Source organism: Odontesthes bonariensis, chromosome 18, assembly GCF_027942865.1.
Source record: "Odontesthes bonariensis isolate fOdoBon6 chromosome 18, fOdoBon6.hap1, whole genome shotgun sequence".
Taxonomy (NCBI): Eukaryota; Metazoa; Chordata; class Actinopteri; order Atheriniformes; family Atherinopsidae; genus Odontesthes; species Odontesthes bonariensis.
In genome coordinates, this window is record NC_134523.1 from 5,498,804 (window position 1) to 5,518,764 (window position 19,961).

Genomic DNA, 19,961 nt, shown 5'->3' on the forward strand with positions numbered 1-19,961 from the left:
TTTCCACATTCACAGGATAGAGAGAGCAGCCCAAAGTGGCTGGAGAGGAGCAGCGCCGGTTGTCTTTTTTAGTTGCTTGTTGATCAGTTACAGCACTGATGGGTAATAATGTGGCATCCACATCTAAGTGTATCAGCTTGAGCTGTGACGTTTCTGAATCCACCACTCTGACCACAAAAGTAAAACTCCAGCCGCACCCTGACTTTTATGCAACACATTTCCTATTCAAGTCAGGCCTCTAATTCCACAACGTTCTCTTCTCTCTCAGCCATATCGTCCCATTCCATACTCATTTGTTGCTATTCTATCATATCACAGTGCATTTCCCAACCAATAAACGGAGCCACTCTTCTGTAGAAATGTATTTATCTTTCACATAAACTCCTTTCTGGCTCCACTGGTCTCTCTCCAGTAGCTCTCGCTGGCACTTAATTTCTATTAATGGTTCTGCAACTGGCACTCCAATCCAATCCACTGTTAGGGTGAGCAGGGAGCGCACATGAGGAAATATGCATAGGCAATTATCCTCTGTAATGCGCATAGCCCCATCCACTAATGCATCTGTGCTCATTGTGAATCAGGGCCCGTGTGCATGCATACACAGACTGTGATGCAGAGGCTGGAGTGGAAGGTGAAAAGTACATACATGAGTGGGAATTTTGACAGGTCGCATCATTGTTAGCGGTATAATAGCATTCTGCATTAGCAAATAGAGGAATTTGTTGCAGCCTCGTATAAAAGCATATACAGACACCTGGTGTCTATCAGTGCAGTGCAGCAGCAAACAGATGATAATCATCAGCAGCATTGTCCATATAAAGCCTTGTCTTTTTACTAAGTGATAGCAACAGTGTTTCTCTTGCTGTACCATTGTTCTCCAAGGGTCCTCCAATAACTGCTTAGCTGTCAGATGGTTATAGATTTAACACCGCTCACTGGGACAGTGACAGGAGGCCAGTAACAGGCTCCTGGGCTTGTAAAGCCTCCATCTGCAGAGGAAACAGAGAGCAAATAAACCCTGAGGAGCGGACACACATGCACAAACCTATTAGAGCTGCTGTAATGACACTGTGGAGTGTGTTCGAGCACACCAAGGTGTGTTAAAGTTTTATAGTGTGAGGTCAGTGATGAGGTGGGCTCAGATATGATGGGATGAGGCCTAATAGGGTGTTTTATAGATGCTGTGTGTGTGCGATTATGTCAGTATGGGTGATGAGACTGTCTTTGTGTGTTTGTGGGCGCATGTGGATAAATATTTCTTATGGATGCTTTCCCTGTGTGTGTCCTCAGCTGCACAGCGCTATTTCTCTGTCATGCTGTAATGCTTATCAGCCGTCTTCAGATCACGGCAAATATTAAATGTTATGGACGGCAGCCGAGTCTCCGCATCGCACCCGCTTCTCCTGAATATGTTGAGATAGGGCACGCTCACACTCACACGTGTATCAACCTCCTGACCCTGCCTGATAGGAGGGTTTACCAGCCGTCTCTCTCTAGTGGAACTCATCTAGCTAGAAGCCAGACTTCCTGTCACTCTTTCCACTTGATCAGCTTGTGTTTCTTTTTCGAGTTAAAGTTATTTGGAACCCTGAACACCTGCACAATCTCTTATTTTTTAGCTCTCACAGCTCCAGTTAGCTCACAAGGACAGCAGACAGAAGCAGCGTTTTCGCTGCCGTTTTACATTCTCATTTTGAAGGTGGAAATTAAAATAAATAAAAAACAGTGGATGGAAATGTTAAAAAATTGATGCACAAATGAAGTGCATACACATAAAGTATTTTTGCTCTGTATTTTACTCTTGTGGATGTCCACTGCAGTCGTTGTTGTTTTTTTTCTCAAGGAAAACTTAGAACTACTATTTCTAATGCATTAAAACCACTAGCAATGTAGCTTATTCTGCCATCCCGAGGCGATTCTATGCACCCTTATGTATTTGCTTGAAACCTGTTATTAGAACTGATCTGAGTCATAATTAGTCATTCATATTCTGTTATTATCTGATTCATATTTCTTTTCAAGGGATCCTTTGAAATTTGCTTTTCTAATGAATGGAAAACTGTCAGGAGAGGGAAGTGCCTATTGTGGCCAAGGCAACAGAGACAGGTAGCCCTCCCTGCAACACACTCAAAGACTCTGACAACAGATGTATTTGTCAGACCAGAGGAGAGGGGGAAAGCTGTCTTTTTCTTTGTTTGGTGCCACCGTTTTTAGAAACCAGAATTCCCTTCAATAGTTAGTAATAATCTTTTGAAAAGCCTGAAAAGAACCTGTGAATCAGACACATTTGTAATGACAGGCTTGAAGGGAATAAACGAGGCTGTATAGTGTCACCAGAGAGGGCAATAGTGGAAGTTAGTTATCCCAAGGAGACACACACCTCAAGGAGTAAAACAACAATAACAACTGCAGTGGACAGTGGAGGAAAAACACCTTAAGGGAGTGTATAAACCTTTGTGTGTAAGTTTGTGTGCATTAGTGGGAGGCTTTTTTTTCTTTGTTCATTCATGTTTTTTTTTTTATTTACATCTTCTAAATGATAATCCAAAAACTTTGCTTCTGTCTGCTGTCCGTGTGAGGAGTGAAGTTTCTAATGAATGGTGTGAACAAAACAAACTGGACTGTGTAGTGTCACCAGAGGGGGCTGGAATTAGGCAGAAGAAGCAGTTGTCCAAACCATAAACAAAACTCAAGGAGGAAAAAAACAACTGCAGCAGACACCCACAAGAGAAACATGGAGAGAACTCTTCTTCACGAAGTACTTTGCACTCTGGGAATATCTGCTATATTTTATATCATATCTGGGAAGATGGCGGTCAGTCACCTTTAGTTTATTGCTTGCTGGCTCAGACTGGAAACAGACGGTGTGTCATGTCATTTTAATCTTTGCAAGGTCCGATGCAATGTGGGAAGTTGTTCGCATTTCTCCCGTTGCACATCAAGACTTCTTCATAACGGGAAAGAAAAATCCTTCTCTGGGCAAGGATGTCTCCTTTTTTATTTCTACAGTTTCCATTCATCTTGTTTTTTATTCACATCTTCTAAATGTGAATCAAAAACAGCGATGTAAGCCTGGTAAATACAGTACTATACAGGAAAAGATAAGAATAAGGGCCAAGGAATTTTTCCTGATGCTATAAGTAAGCCACATAGAATGACACGGTCTTGAAAAGTTTGTGTAAGTGGAATAGAACACATTAAATAACTGCAATGGATTTGTTATTTTTAATATACTCTACTGTGCACAGAGGTGTTTTAAAAGCAGGCCTAAGGGGAATGAAATTCTCACTAGTGAGCTCCGTCCCAGAGCTAAATTACACAAGCCAGCCATGATTTCATGCTTCACTACATTAGTGCCCCTTTTTTCTTCTGCTCTCTGCACTCTCCCCTCCTCTTTCTGTCTCATTTACCTCTGCTTTAGCCCCGTGTGGATCTTATCTGGTTAAAGAGCAAAAAGAGGTGAACCACACAGCCGTGCGGCATGAATATTTCATCTGTGTTTGGATTACCATTTTCTCCAAAGATTCATTGTTCTATGTATAATACATGCAGCGTCGCTCTTCGGCTCCTAGATCATAACCCCTGCCCCTCTAATCACAGACGAGGCGTGACCTCACCTATTCAGCCATGCTAAGTGCGTGCGTGTGTTTGTGCGTGTGTATCGACATGAGTGATTCAGGGGATTGTTTCTGTGTAGGTGGATGCCCGTGCATGAGGTGCATGCCTGCTGACAGAGCTGCATTTTTATAAATGTGCACATTTCGGTGTGCATGTGTGTGTGTGTTTATTCGGAGCTGGGGGTTATAGCAAGGCTAAGACCGGCTCATCTTTCTCACACATGCACACACTCCCCCCTCTGGCTGGATTAGATGATGAGGTGGGAGAATAAGTGAAATTGGAAAGGAAAGAAAAATGTGTTGGTAGGAGGGAGAAAGAGTTACAGATTAAGAATGAAATTCGAGTCTTTTGGCTGCTGGCTCAGATCCAGCTTTAAGTTGGTGGCTGGAATGTTCTTTGAAATGATCGACCAGCTTTTGGACACACAGCCGTGTGTGTGATGGTGCCAGCCCACAGCATTTCGCTGTCTGACAGCTTGCTTTTCCCTTCATCTCCTCGCATCTTTCTATCCCTAAATGAGCACTGAATAGGAAAGTGGGTGAGACCCTATAGATTTGAACGGCTCTCTCATTGGGTGTCTGATGGAGTAAATGGGTGCATGAGCCATTCTGGCCTAAACCGCCCATATCTTTTTAGAGTCATAGAAATGGGGTCTTTTAAATGTATAGTTTCTCCAAAATTACCATACAAGTAATTCAAAACACTGAAGCAGTGAATATATCAACAGCGTTTGACCTGAAGTGTAAATGAAAGATCTCAGCGTGCTTATTTCTTGCACATTTGTGCGTATGCCTGTGTGTGTGTCTGAATGAAAAATGATGTAATCTCACTATCTTGCAAAGGCGTGGAGGCAGTCGTCTGTCAGATTCAAGCGAAAGCTCATCAAGGAGAAAATGATTCTTATTTAGCCCTTATCCAGAGATTATCAGAGTTGCATAAGGTTGCACATCCACGCACACGCACACACACACACACACACACACACACACGCACACACACACAGTACCATTTCCATCACTTCAGAGGATATTACATCGACTTACTTTCATTTGGATATTTATCCTTCATGTATCCATAACACCTGCTTCCTAACCCTACTCCTTAAAGCAAGAAAAAAAAAAAGTTTGGGCACCTTCACACATTCAAAATTCCTCTTTAAGCGTGTCCAAACTTTTGACTGACGGTGTATACGGTGTGTATAGACACTCTTGGGGTGTGATGAGAGTTGTGATCGCACACCTCGTCCTCGCGAAGCTTTGTCACATTTCTACAAATTCTACAGAGATTCACACACACAGAAATACACCCATGCTTGACTGCACATATTAGTCACACATATGGATTTGTTTCATGCGTTTCATGTGCTTTGCTGCACCCCTGTGATAGAAATAAACTCCAACCTTAAAAACATCCTACTTCCATTAAGCCTATCAAGCAGAACAGCTAAGTTATTTTTTTTTTTGTTTTCCAGCAAACGGCCAGTAACATTTTTTTTTCTGTCCTCAATTAGCGCAATTTATCTGTTCAGTCAAACGGTGGAGGAAAAAAAAGCATAGAGCGTTTTAATGGCATTGATGTTCTCAGAACCAAAGTGTTTACCTTTTTTGGCCGTCAAATGCCGATGAAGGCTCGAGAGGATGAAAGTGTCTTATTTTACTTTGAATACAGCGCCATCTTTGAAGTGATTGTTATTTGTTTGTGGTGGCGAAAAGCTCATTGCATTTGTAATCAAACCCCTCGGGACTGCCTGTCTTAGTTTGGCTCCTCAAATTGCTCCGTGCATCTCATTGTGTTTGTACTTATCTGTTCCTCTTTTCTTTGTAGAAATCATAAAGAATCTCTGGCTGAGCTCTGAGTGCCATTTTCGGTGTCCTCTTGGTGTGCATGAAAAAAAATGTGTGTGTGCGTGTGTGAGAGTTTTGCTCTTTTAAACTTGCGACATGCTGAGAGCTGTTGTTGCGCAGTTGAAAATAACTTGTTAAAGACGAGCAATCCAAATGGGAAATATCCATTTAAAGCCATAGAATTGTTGTTCTCCAGTGGCCTTGAGTACACTTTCAAGTTTGTTGATCTTCATCTCTCTTTGCTGCAGTCATCTCAAATGTCAGAACTGGAAAATCAATAAAAACAGAGAAAATCTGAACAAGGAGAACCGCCTTTATCATTTTTTTTTTATAAAACTAGATTGGTATTACTGGCAATGGCAGTAAACCTGTCATTACATTCAGTGTGACTGATTGCAGAGGCTAGTGTCTCATCCTGCCATCTCTTCTTTACTGTCCTCCTCTTCTCGCAGACCTAAATGTTGTCCCCACTTCCATATGGCCAGGCTTGTGTTTGCTGTTCCCGTTATGTCAAAGCACAACATCCCAAGTGTTCCTGTTCTCATCCTTCAGTTTGTAAGTGGAGGTCTCCCCCCAGTTCTAATCCAGCCAGTGTGGGAACTGGGCTACCAGGCCTGGGCTGCCAGGGTTCCACTCTGTGGATGGTACGAGATGTCAAAACTGATGGTTTGAAATCTGCTGTTGTTTTCTCTTTTTCTTTTTTCAAATTTGGTGAGAAAAGTCTGCGATTTCTTTTTCAAGGAAGGCTGTTATTATTACTAGTATAGGGAAGTAGGCTGTAGCCTAATATTCATTTGAAAGTGGATATCCTGCTGGTTTGTTAATTGCCCTCTTTTCCTTTTTTTAGTATTAGCAGATTCTTTTCCTCCACTGGCGAAACTTAGCACAGTGGATTCCATTCAATTTCACCTCAGTTTTATTTATATAGTGCCACCTCACAATAAATGTCATTTCAAGGCACTTCAAAGATCCAATCCAATTCAAACCAATTAGAGTCCAACTCTTTGTAATACAGTCATAATCCAATCAAATCCAATTCATTGCAAATTAGTCCAAATCACACATACGGAGGCAGTTCAAAGAAAGTAGCCTAAGCTAAGGAAACCAACAGTTTGTAACAAAACTTCTCTTTGATCCGATCACCCATCTTGAGCATGCATGAGGCGACTGTGGAAAGAAAAAACTCCCTTTTAACAGGAAGAAACCTCTGGCAGAACCAGAACCAGCCATCCGCCTCGGACAGCTGGGGTTTGTAAGGACGGGAAAGAGGGGACAGTAATCACCATGACACCAGGCCAGGGATACCTGCTGAGAGAGAGATACACAAGTTAATGACAACAATAATGTTTAAATGTACAAAGAATAAAAAGAGAACAGAGTGAAGAAAGCTGCACCATGGGAGGTACCCCAGCAGTTTAGGCCTATAGCTGAAAATCTATGGGATATCTCAGGGTCACTATAAGCTTTGAAAGTTTGAAGCCTAATCTTGAAGGTACAGATGGTTTCTGCTTCCTGAATCCAAACTAGCTGCTGGTTCCTTAAGAGAGGGGCCTGATAACTGAAGGCTCTGCCTTCCATTCTACTTTTAGAAATTCTAAGAACCACAAGTAGACCTGCAGTCTGAGAGCGAAGTGCTCTGTTAGGGAAAAAGTTAGCTCTTTAAGATGCAACTGGAGGTAGGCTATACTCTGACAGAATAATGTTTTTAGCTTCAATATTTTCACACAACAAATATTAATATTCAAAAGACAGTTTTTTTTCTGTAGAGTAGAAAAAAAAGGTACAAAGCAATATAGTTTTTGTGACTTTGGACCTATTCTGATTGGCTCTTTCCTTTCAATTTTGCTTTGCTATGTGTTCGTGATTGCAATAACTGAACCTTCACATTCATCAAAAATAGCTTGGCTATTTTGTCAAACTCTTGTACTATTAAACCCACAAAAGCTAGGTGTTTAACATCTGGCTGAGTTGCCCTCTTGAAATCTTCTGGTAGCACATGTTGTAAACAGCATGTGGACATGCAATCAATTCATATCAGTGGTTTACATCATATCATTTATCTCTCAGGGAGAAAGCAAACAAGATTATTTCCCAAAACAGAAAGTATTCCAGTGTTTCATCCTAATCATGAGTAGATAAATAGATAAACAAATAATGAGTACAAACCCCATAAGACGTTCAGAATGAGTGAGAAGCACAATCATCAAGTCAGAGGTGCTAATATCAACTTCCCTTTTTCCACTTTGCAGTGTTTATAACGAATCAATTAGTCTCAGTATATTTCCATTTTCAGCCAGCTTTGATGTGGATTTTAGTCAGTGTTCGAGCTGTAATACTCATTAAACAACACCGCATTTGAAACAATAATCTATCAGTTAATGTTCTTATTCCAGTATATGTGTTTCCAATTTAAAGATGCAGCATGAAGGTCTTCACTAACAGCCCTTACTTTTGGCCTTCTCAAAAGAAGTCTCGTGGAATAACAAATCCCTCTTGCTACTACAGTTGTTTGTATATCCATTTACATCAGACACGTGGAAGGATAGGACTCACACCTAATTACTATTTTATATAGGTCCTCATACCTTCATTTATCTTTTAGGTACTGAGCAGGATGTGCTGTTTTACATTCATCAAAACACAAGGCTTCCTCATAGCAACTTTACCTCTACACTCATATACAAGCGTTGGCAGCTTCTACTTCATACTTCACCCTGTCTGCCACAACTGGTATGGCCTATCAATCAGTATAAGCTGACAGCTATGGCTAATGCTCCCCTTTTATTTAACCGTGCTTCATAATTTACCACCAGATTAAGCGGGTTTAGATCATATGAAGCGTACGTTGTGCTGTTTGTAATGCTGTTAAACTAATATGCATATTTTGAGGCTTCAGATACTTTCAGAAGATGACATTTTGATGCATTTGCCAACAACACATGCCCCCCATGCTTCACATGTTGTGTTGCCTGCTGAACCATGAAAAAGTGTAATTCTAAATCTAATTATATGTTGTCTTGAAAAATTCAGTGCAATGTTAAATATTGCTTTTAAGGATGAATGAAATATAAATAGTAGATTTATTTTATATCGCTCATCATAAAGAATATAATGATTTGCCGTAACGTCTGTGCATAGATATGTTAACAAGTTTGACAGTCACACTCCATAATTGGCAGGCCAGGGCTCGCTTAGATATGCAGCGATAATGAGACTAGTTTTCTCTCTTGCTCTTAAATAAACACACGCTGACTCCAGAGAATATTACACTGACTTACACTACGATCTTATTTCATGACAAACACTGTGGAGACTTGCTTTTTGTTATCAGAAGGACACAAAGTAGTCACTGTGAACAAATTTGTGTCCCAGCGACATGAATTATACAACAACACCCAAAAATGCAGATGTTGATCAACAGATGTTGATGTTATGTGCCAGTCCCTCAGTAAGACTTGAGTAAGCGGCGGTTGAATTGTCACCATCTTTATCAGCAGTGTATCTTACTCCCGGGGAAGCACAACGCAAGTTTAACTCAGGAGTCGTGAACTTTGATCGAACTCTTTGCGAGCTCGGATCTATCATCTGAACTGAGGTGATCCGGAGCCGACAGGCCGGCACATCCATCACAAGAACTGCTCAGCCCTGACACGCACATAGTCATAAACTGCACAGAGGCAGACTCAACAGAACAGAGAAGAAGTTGAATTTTGTTAAGAAGTGCTGGAGTCCAACTTTTTCTACACTCTCGAGGGCCTAAATGAAAACTCTATGACTTTGCTTTGACTTTGATGATCGTGCACACCCAAAAGATATATATGGAAATGCGCTGTCCCTTTGTAGTGCCCTCTGTTAAACGTCACTTTACATTTTAATACCACTCTCTATTCTAGCAGGTCTATTTCTTTGTTAAATCCCCTCTGTTCCGGCTGCTGTATCCCTCCATCTAGAAAGGTTAAACACACCTAAGCAGAGGCAGTGTGACTGATGCTGGAGCTGTTTCTAAATGTTAATGACACCCTCCGGGCAGAGTGCCGTACGCCGCAGTATCCTGCTGTAGAGTTATAGTGTGGCGGTTATGCTATAGTGGCTCCATCTGTGCACGCACACATCAAAATGTGTGTGCGAGTGCAGACACGCACACCAGGGACAACCCACTGTACAACTGGCACACAGCCAAGAGTCCTTCCACTGAGTGGTCAGGGAGAGAAATCAATCAAACATGGCTTGTCAGGCCCCCGAATCCATTATGGCAGAGAGAGTGGTGAGGCTTGAGTAAACAGGGATGACAAGAAGAGACAATTAGCAAGAATTCAGGCTGTTGTTAGGGGCAAGCTTGGGGATTTGGTTGTCCTGCTTGGCCTAGTTTGGCCCACCTAGGCTCGGCACCGTCAACAGGCACGGCTTGCAGCTTTATTGCTGGTAATTCACTAGACCTCGGTGCTTTATGCCCTCGCTCTTTACGGCCATAGCAGGCCAAATCCATTTAAATAAACACCAGCACTGCGGAATGATGGCTGAGGTGTTTAAAAGCACTGATGCAAGACCAGCACATACACTGCCCCACAGACAGGCCGTTACAACATTTCAGGCCAACATAGTGTCCAAAGTAGTCAGACACTGGAGATCTCACTGAAACTGAGAGCCTCTTTGAATTTATATACCGTTTAGTTATGGTGTATATGAATGCGCCATGTCCCTTGTTTAGCATGCATGATTCACACACAAATCTTCATGCAGAGGCTGTTTGCTCGACATCTTTAGCTAACCTACAAAATTAGTCTCAAGATTTGCCAGGAGATTCGGGGAAACTGATTCAGGAACAATATGCAGGGAGCACTCTATACGAGTAAGTGTGCTGCCATTACTCATAGGTAAACTCATTACATTGGTCTAATAGCTCTGTCTCATGACTCTGCCAGTGTCTACCTATATGGAAAGAACATTAGTGCCTATGTATGGAACAGAGCGCTGGAGTTCATTCATTCTTCTCCATGGTATGGATCAGACAGATAATTAACTGCAGGGACCTCAAGTCATTGTTCAGTTGCAGATACAAGCCCGGCCTAATAAGAGCTGCAGAGCAGAGAAAGGGATGGAATAAAAGGGAAATCTGCACTGTCCTTTTGCATTGTATTATATGTCAAATCTGGTCGCCAGGGGTGAGATGAAGATTTGTCAGGTTGGATGGACTCTGTGGTTTCACGGTTCCCATGGGTGCCTCTACAAAGGCCTACAGTTGAAAGAAACACAATTTGTAGATATTAAAGAGCAGGCCTCTGATTTATATGATTTAAAAAGACTTATAACAAGCATTGATATGTGTTGAATGCCTCCCATTTGAATGTGGCAATAGAACCTTTCTATAAGTGCTCTAAAGAATTATTTTCGTGCATATGAACTGATCGATAGGCATAGGCATCTTTTTAAGAATTACATTAAAAGGGTAATTTACTTTCTGCAGTGTTAAAATGTACTAAAATTTTAGGAATAACTGTCAAGTTATCAAAAACTAGGTTGCATTACTGAGCTGTGGAGTCATTTCAACTGCCTCGATTTTCACCCCCTTATGACTCCTCATGATTCGGCCATGTTGACCTTTTTGAAGCCAGATGTGACTGTTAGATTCGGTTCTTTTAGTTGGAAGCTCAAGAACGGACCGGAGTAATTCAAGTGAAAATGAAGTCTTTATTTGTAGTCACACGTCAAAGCATATCAGCGCTGGGCTCAGTGGGAAAGAGTCCCCGCAGGAAGTCTGTCAGACTGCGCCTCGATTTCCGGTTGTAATTTGTATTTATAGCCTCATAGGTTGGACTCACACTTGACCGAGTATGATTGGACATGAGTAAGTTTCGTAACATGCTTCGTCATATTCTCTGGATCAGCCCAAAACAATGTGTGTGTGTGAATCTGCTCTTGCTTTCCCAGGCTTTCCCAATTGTTTTGTCTTTCTACTCCTGGATCACTTTAGGTCATCATGAAAAAGTACTGAGATTTATTTAATTCATAATGTCTAAGAACAAAGCCAATTTTTACATGACAATGTTTTGACTAGTGAGTGGAGATGAGGGGGATCCTTGAAACCCAAACTAAAAGTTAATCAATTTGTACCAAAATAATTTGTTGGAAAAATGTTTAACCTAATTATTACCCAGCGGTTGGATCCAGAGTTGTTTTGATGGGTCATCAGTGGTATTGCACTTCCATATCAGCAACACGTCTAACACGGTGACCATGTCTCTATGGTGTAACGTCACCCAGAGCTCAGCAGCGAATTTCTCCACTTTCATCATTTTAAAAAAAATGCTACAGCTGCTGAAGTCCAAACCATACTATACAAATGAAAAACTTTTGCAGTTTCTGAGCAAAAACTAGCATAAACTCAAATGAAGAGTCTCAATGAGCACAGAGATGCACAGACTCCCTCTCATGAGAAGGGCTGGGCATGTTGGACTGACCACATCTGATAAGAAGAAGAGAACTTCCTTCTTTTATACAAAATTTGTGTACCGAAGGTTGGTTTGCAAGGTTCAGGAGGATACGACAGTAGATATTGTGAGCTTTTATGATTTTGCAAACTATTATGATTTTGGTAAAAGTGTCAGTATTTATATCAGCATAAATGTGTTTCATCACAGGACATTTATCATTAATTTACAATTAAAAAGGCACATTTCAGTGTGCAGTACCTTTTTTCACTCAAACTTGACCTACTAGCTAGTGTATTGTTGTAACAATTCGCACTTCTCAAGTAGATGTCCATCCATCCATTTTCTATACCCGCTTAATCCAACTGTTGGGTCGCCGGGGGGGGAACACCCTGGACAGGTCGCCAGTCCATCACAGGGCCACACAGAGACAAAGGAGACAAGCAACCACACACACGCTCACACTCACTCCTAAGGACAATTTTTAGAGATACCAATTAACCTAACATGCATCTTTTTGGACAGTGGGAGGAAGCCAGAGTACCCGGAGAGAACCCACGCAGACACAGAAACCTGGAACCCTCTTGCTGTGAGGCGACGGTGCTAACCACCACACCACCGTGCAGCTCTCAAGTAGATGTATCTTGTTAAATAGTATTTCCTTTTTAAAAAAAATGCTGCATTTGTTGTTTAAGCAGAACAACATTATACACTAAAGTATGGAGGAAAATAATTTATGTGTTTATGAATTTCTGATCTTCATTATTTCCCTTCCTACCTTGCCATTCATACAACCTCACCGCCTGCAAGAAAGAATGGATTTAGCACGTTAGGGTGGGCAACGTTTTTTAGCCAGAGGACTTAGTTAAAGTAATCCAAAGACAGCACATTGAACAGTTGCAGGGAAACATCAGCACAGCATGCCAGTTGCCCTATCATGTTGTTTTTCAAAAATTCACCGTCAGAAAATGGCTCGCTCGACAATTTCAAGGATGTTTCTTCTTTTTCCTTGCAAAAATATGTATAGCTTGCTTGGTATGAAATACATCAGCACTCTTGGTCTTTTCAACTTACTGCCTTTAAACAGCTACTTACATTAAGATTTAATCTCTTGGTTAAAATTCAGAGTCGACTTTTAATTTTCTGAAGCATTCATCATAAGTCTGGTTCTTTCATCACATCTTTGGATCTTACAAACCTGTAACTGGAAAACATCTTACTCTGCTGGATTCAAGTGAAATGCACAAATACCCTGTATTCATTTGGCCCAAGATTAATGAACAAGCCACCGTTTTTTGATTGATTTTGCTTTTAGATCAGGACAGCACTGGCTGGATTGAGATGGTCCAGGAGCTGTTTCTGGACTTTGAATTCTTTTCCCCCTATCTACAGATCTACAATCTTAATGTACACAGTCACTTTCTGAGAGGTGGTGCGAGTAACCAAAAGACAGCAAATGCAAATTAAAAGAATATAATCATGGCCCTGCCTTTTTTTTTTTAAGATTGAGCAAGTTCCCCTCATAAAGTCCAATTTATGTCCACAGCTCGGGTGTTGTCTGGGTCTCTCACACAAGGCCAGTCTGTGCTTGGCCCAAACCATAAAACCTAACTTTTGAATCTCTGAATGGACCTCTGTGCTGGACCTGGGAGCCCCTGTCTGTAGGGGTGCAGAGGGAGGGCTCCGTATTAGAGAGCATAACCTCTGCAAGCGGTCCAGTAGGAAAACAACTGTGAAGTTTATCACGTCATTCCAAGAACCGCAGGGAACCCTCGTGTAGCAGGTCACAGAGGAGAGGCGTTTAAGTTTATTTGCTATTTAAGGGTATTTGGTATGTATGTGATGGCGCAAAAACTGCATCAATAACATGCCTCGAAGTGCAGGACTGCTACATCTGATCTTCCCGTGGGAATAGCACATACATGTGTGTGAATCATAGTGGAATAGCTAATGCATTGTATATATTTAATGTACATGTTTCTGTGTGCTTGTACATGGTAGAATATTTATCAAAGGGCATCTGTATAGGCTAAAAGTGTAAAGCAACCTCGTACTTCAGAATGCATGTACTTCTTTTATAGTGGTCCCACAATCCCCCTCTCCGCTCAGTGCCAGAGGCAAACACAGAAGACACAAACCCAGCCAAATGGATGATTATTCAGAAAGACATGTAGCTTTTTGTGGGGTGTCCTTATAAAAGTGGAGGACAGCATAACAGCAAATCGCAATTAAGTAGTTGCATCCCACTATCTGAGAGCTATCTCTTTACTCCATCCTCTTCTCGCATGTATGATTCCTATAGGTGCACGGAGGATTTCTTCAAAGCTCTCACTTGCTTATGTGTCCATAACATCTGACGCATTCGTGTTTACGCTCCCAAGCCACATTTGACATTTTCTGGATATGATGAATCATTAATGATGACCTCAATAGGCTTTCACATCTTTGGCCCACAGATCAATAAAGTGGTTAGGGGAGTAGGTCAGCGACTCTCCAGAGGTGTTTGCAATGTGTGCATGTGAGTGCATGTGTGTCTTTGAGCATGCCTCCAAACAGTCGCAACCCAGCGAGTGACTGTGAAATGTTGGTGCTAATTGGCGGCCATGCGCGGCCCTGTCTCCCACACGGCGCTCCGGGGCTGGCAGAGCCGCGGATGGTTTTCCAAGTTTTTTTTCCAAGCAATCCCTGCATGTCAAACTGTGGGAGTTCCATCCATTATTGATCACATCCAAGGATGAAAGCAGAAACGCTCAGTGGGGACTGAGCATCTTTGGCCCCACACAGGGAAAAAAAGAAAAAAGGAAAAAAGAAAAGAAAAGAAAGAAGAAACACAGCCTTGACCGCCAACTCTGCACGGAATGAGACAAGGAAATATCTTCTTTAAGTTATATTGAACTGAGAGTGCCAGACAGTCTGACAGCAAAAGTAAATACTGTGAATTTATGTTAAATCTAATAAAACACGTCATGTGATGTGAATCTTAACTCACCCCTATCATTAAACAGCACAGCCCTGGGGGAGATTTTTTGTTCCCAGATGATGACTTTGTGTTATGCCTTGCTTTGCCAGCCTTGGAAGCTTATCAGCAGTGCTGTTGAATGATTCAGCTGTGTAGAAGTGACCTCCACCTTAACTTGGCAATACTCCCCAACCAAATGGCTGTTTGGCAGCCAGAACACACTCTGGATATACAAGCATGTGTGCACGCCAGTGATAACACACACACACACACACACACACACACACAACTCCCACAAATATCCAGGCACACACATGCACTCTCTCAGAAAGGTTACAATGCTGTTTGAAACAAAGGGGCAGATGGTTGACAGTGACACAGTGCCAACACTGGTGAGGTGGTTAGAAGATGTATTTCTGTTGGTGTGTGTGCAGGAATAAATACACGTATGTGTCACTGAAGTCATTTTTAGTCAACTAATGTTCACTGAACATCAGGGTGAATTTCTCTCAACAGAGTGCCGATGGGTGCATTTGTTTTGGACTGTAGGCGTTTTTGTCCAGTCTCACAAGAGAAGCGGATCGCTTTGCCAAAAGTTGATTTAAAACACTTACATTTAAACATCATAACCGAAAGAAATGAGCTGTTTTTCAGGTGAAGATATTTTGGGGTATAAATGATGCATCAAAGTTCAATTCTCTCGTCTATTACCCCTTATTGTTTCATGAAGTCAGTGGGATACAAACATTCTTGTTATAACCTTTACTTTTCAGTATTATATGATTTGGCAATGCCTGCGCTTAGTTTAGCATTACAGTATTAACACTGTAAATGCAACAAAAATATTACTGGGCATGTATTGTTGTAATGTTTTAAATACTTGAACGCAGTTTTTCTAGAGAATATAATTGTTTTGTATATGGGATTATTCTCCATCGACTCTTTTGGGTTTTTCACATGCGCGAGCCTACAACCAGCCGGTGAGTTACATGCTGTTTATAAAGTTGTTTTGTAACGTCCCCATGCCAGTAATGTGAGAACCATGCATATGGTTTTGATGGTAAGGCTTGTGACTTTATTGTCGGATGGGTTATAAAGTGGTGTGACGTTTCTGCAGTGTGCAAGTTGTTGTTTTACGTGGAAGGGTTAGCGCTTGCCCCTTAGCCACCACGTATTAGCCTCGCATGACATGCTGTGCGGACAGAGCGATCTCCACACAGGGAGCGCAGATTTGCACCTCTCTGTGTCCTACTATCAGTATTTGACAACCTCTAGCAATGGAAACACGCTTCAAATGCCCCGGAGTTCCCCTTTAATGCTATATGAATACAGATTCAGCAGCTATAGTGTTTATTTCTCACCTCACGTATGTTCAGAAGCATGTGTGGATGTTTGTTTAAAGTGCAATAAGCAACAGATGAAGCAACCTTCTACAACAGGAGCAGTTCATAAACAGGAAGTTTGAGACAACCTGCTCGGTTCGGAAAAAGTCGGAGAGAGGAAGCAAAGGCAAAGAAAAACTTAAGACTATAGACATATAGGGGCGGTCGGTGGCATAGTGGGTTAAGCAGCCGCCCCATGTACAGAGGCTACAGTCCTCGCTGCAGCTGGCCCCGGTTTGACTCCCGCACCGAGCGGCCCTTTGCTGCGTGTCTTCCCCATCTCTCTGCCCCCTGCTTCCTGTCTCTCTCACACTGTCCTATCATTAAAGGCATAAAAAGCCCAAAAAAATACTTAAAAAAAAGAATATAGACATATACAGAGAAGATATGAAGGTTTATCTAAGAATAACAAATATGTGCATAAATGAATGAAACGATACATGTGAAATTGTTCTTTTGCATTTTGTCATTTGTCTTCATATTTCCATACTTGTGAATTTATTTCCTCATTTCCTTATTATTTAAGGAATTCATCCTTTTGAGACACTTGGACACCAGAGTTCCACATAGGAGTTCCCAGGTGAGCTGCATTAGCTGACGACCCATCGAGAATGTCAGGAACCTGCCCACAGGACGATGGGTGGGCATCACGAGCTCCCTTAAAGCTGCCGTTGGCAGGTTTTCAAAATTCCGAGTCTAAAGTCGGAAAATTCGAACTGATACAACTTTCAGGTCCCTCCCCAACATCTACCAAGCTCCAAACCGCCCCCCAAACCCCTCGCCCTCTGTGGACGAGGTTGTGCACGTGAGTTCACACCAGTGTGCGCGCACACAAGCTGGGGCAGACTCACGCTCAGCAGCGTGTGCACAAGCTGTGATTGACAGGTAGGATTCCTCCACCCTAACGTGATTGGTTAAAAACAGCCGGGAGCGCTCGATTTTTGCAAGCACGATTACAGGCTTTAGAGGGGGCTACAGAATTTGGGCTTTTTCCTTAACAGCCTATATAATATTCTACTTCCAGAATCCCATGACGGTTCCAGCTAATATGACTAAATAAAAGTTGCCGACGGCAGCTTTAAAGTTACACCTCAACATCTGAACAAAGGTAGAAATGTGTGTGTGAATAGTTTTTTTGCAGAACTGTAAAGCCGTACATGCTAACGAGCCCAGCCAGGACGTCTACTCTTATCGGAAGCCATTAAAGGGTGAGGATTCTCGCCTAATTGATGATTTGCATTTTTTTTCTTTTTTTTCAAAGCTAAGACTTTAAACCACAACTAAGTAGATATGTCAATGAAGGCGACAGCAAAGAAGAAGCTCAATTTGACCGTATGTGATAATGAGACACATCTGTGATGAAGAGAAAAGAAAACCTGAAAGGGTAAAAAAAAAAAAAAACAGAAGTGATGAGCTCTGTAGGCTCAGAGACCCTGTAGAGGTTTGAAAAAAAAGAGAAATTATCATATTACAACTGAGAGACAAATCATCAGCTCGTACAAAGACAGAATCAGGGTAGCAGTTCAGCCAACGTTCAGTTGGCTGTTCAGGACAGCCAACGGTATCCGGCATGAGCCAATAATGATTCAGTGACAGAAAATCAAGCTGATCTCTGAATATTTGTTCTTTTCTTAAAGCCACTTTAGCAAGATTTTCCAACAATGCACATGATTGTGCACGGCTTCAGTTGCCTCACCACAATCTAAGAAGAGATTATCACAAAAACGAATGATAAAAGACAAACTGGGGAGGGGGAATTTTATACTCAAGAGCATGTTCCATTCTGTTTCCGTTCTTAAATTTTGTAGCTTTTTCAGTTTGCACTTGACCACAGTGGGATTATCCCACTTAGACTTAATGCTCCATTTAAGAATGAATTGTTAAACCTGGGGGTTTTCTGGAATACTTCAAACTGTCCACTAAAACTTTTTCCTTCCCAGCCTCTGACAAAATGTAAAACAATCAATAAAAATACATTTCTTTTGTTCTGTTTTCCTGGCTTTGCTTTTATGCTTCTCACTATAACCCCCCCACCCAAAAAAAAAAAACAACTGTCATGTAGCGTCAGGCTTGATCATGTCTGAATGGGTCATTTTGCTTCAAGAGCGCATTAGAGCATTCTCTGAAGGATACATGTGGTGCACACATTCTCACGCCACATCCTGCTTTATAGATACTAGTCTTTCTGTGAGAAAAGTGCGTACGTGAGCAAACAGATGTTTCTGCATCTTGCCACTTTTAACAGTTAAACAGTAATTTCCCATTACACCCATTTCCATAAAGCCCTACACCGAAAGCTGTAGCGGCATGGCAGAAACAAAAATACAGAGACTGATGTTAATAAGAACATAAATGACAGTTAAATACAGAAATAATTAGAAAAGAACTGGACACAATTCCTCTGTGGATTTCAGCATGTCTCAGTGCTTTCTTTCTCCTCATGTAGTCGCAGCCTGACCCCATGATGTTGTGATCAGCGCTCTGTGAGCGACATACCATCTGTGGCAGGACTCCTTCATCTGGTGACCGTAGATATTTTTCAGGTCTAATGTCCAGTGTCTGGTGATAGATGAGAATAAAGAAAGACTAAGGTACCATAAACCTCATCATGCTTCTGTGCTGAACACTGCATTAGTGTGTTATTAACTTGCCCCTATTCATAGCATGTTTATGTACTAGACAGAAGACAAAGGAGAATTCAAAACGTCCAAAAAGTTAGGGCACGTTCTAAAATATAAGTAAAGATAAATAGAATGATTTGCAGATCTCAAATTTAAAGTTCACATGAGATTAAATCTAATATTTAGCTATTTTAATAACGATTGCCCTATTCTGTCTCTATGCACCAGTATCTGACCCAACAAAGACAAAATGTCTTTTGTAGGTATTTGAGAGTGTTTTTATGTCCTGGAGACCTTTTTAAAAGTACCTGTGACTTTTCCAATAAAACCCTTTCTCGAAAATTGAATTTCAGAGCGGTTGAAGAATGCTGGTCGGTGCCTGATCATTAGAATTTCTAAAGTTCAAATCTGAGATATGCATGGGCATGTTTTACACTGGTTAAACAACAGTTGCTTAAAACATGTAAAAAGACTGAGACCTATGTTTCACTGAATTGTTGAGTTGGACTGATTTTTAAGGATGTGTAAAATCAGAGCTCTGTGATGCAAAAGAGTGAGTATTTAAGGCAAGCAAAAGATGACCCCCACCCTAGCACTGCAATGTAATGAAATTTTTTTTATAAAACAAGGCTTATCACTCTGCATTAGCCTCGAACTAGCCAACTATAACATCTAGCTGTGGCCTTCATCACAGAAATGTGTCTTCCCTGGTTGATTTGTCATACTTAGGCTTGCAGATGAACAGCATGTTGAAAAAAGATTGATTTCATTTTGTGAAGAGCCAAGCTGAAGTGCATCACCACTGCAGATCTGGCAACACACCAGCTTAAAAAATCAGAGTTATACTTGTTGGATTTAGGGGTCACGTTATTAATCTTTTACAGTGGTTGTAGCGGGACTGTATTCCCACATAATGAAATTGTAAATTATATAAGGCCAGCATTGCATTGCAAAGGTCAGAGGTCAGAGTGTTTTGTACCTACTAGGGAGTTGAAATTCTAAGAGTAACTGCCGTCAATGGATGCTGAGTGGATTAACTTTGTGATAAACTTTCGAGTTGAGGATCACCACCAATACACGGCTCATTTTTCACCTGGTAGTTCACCTAA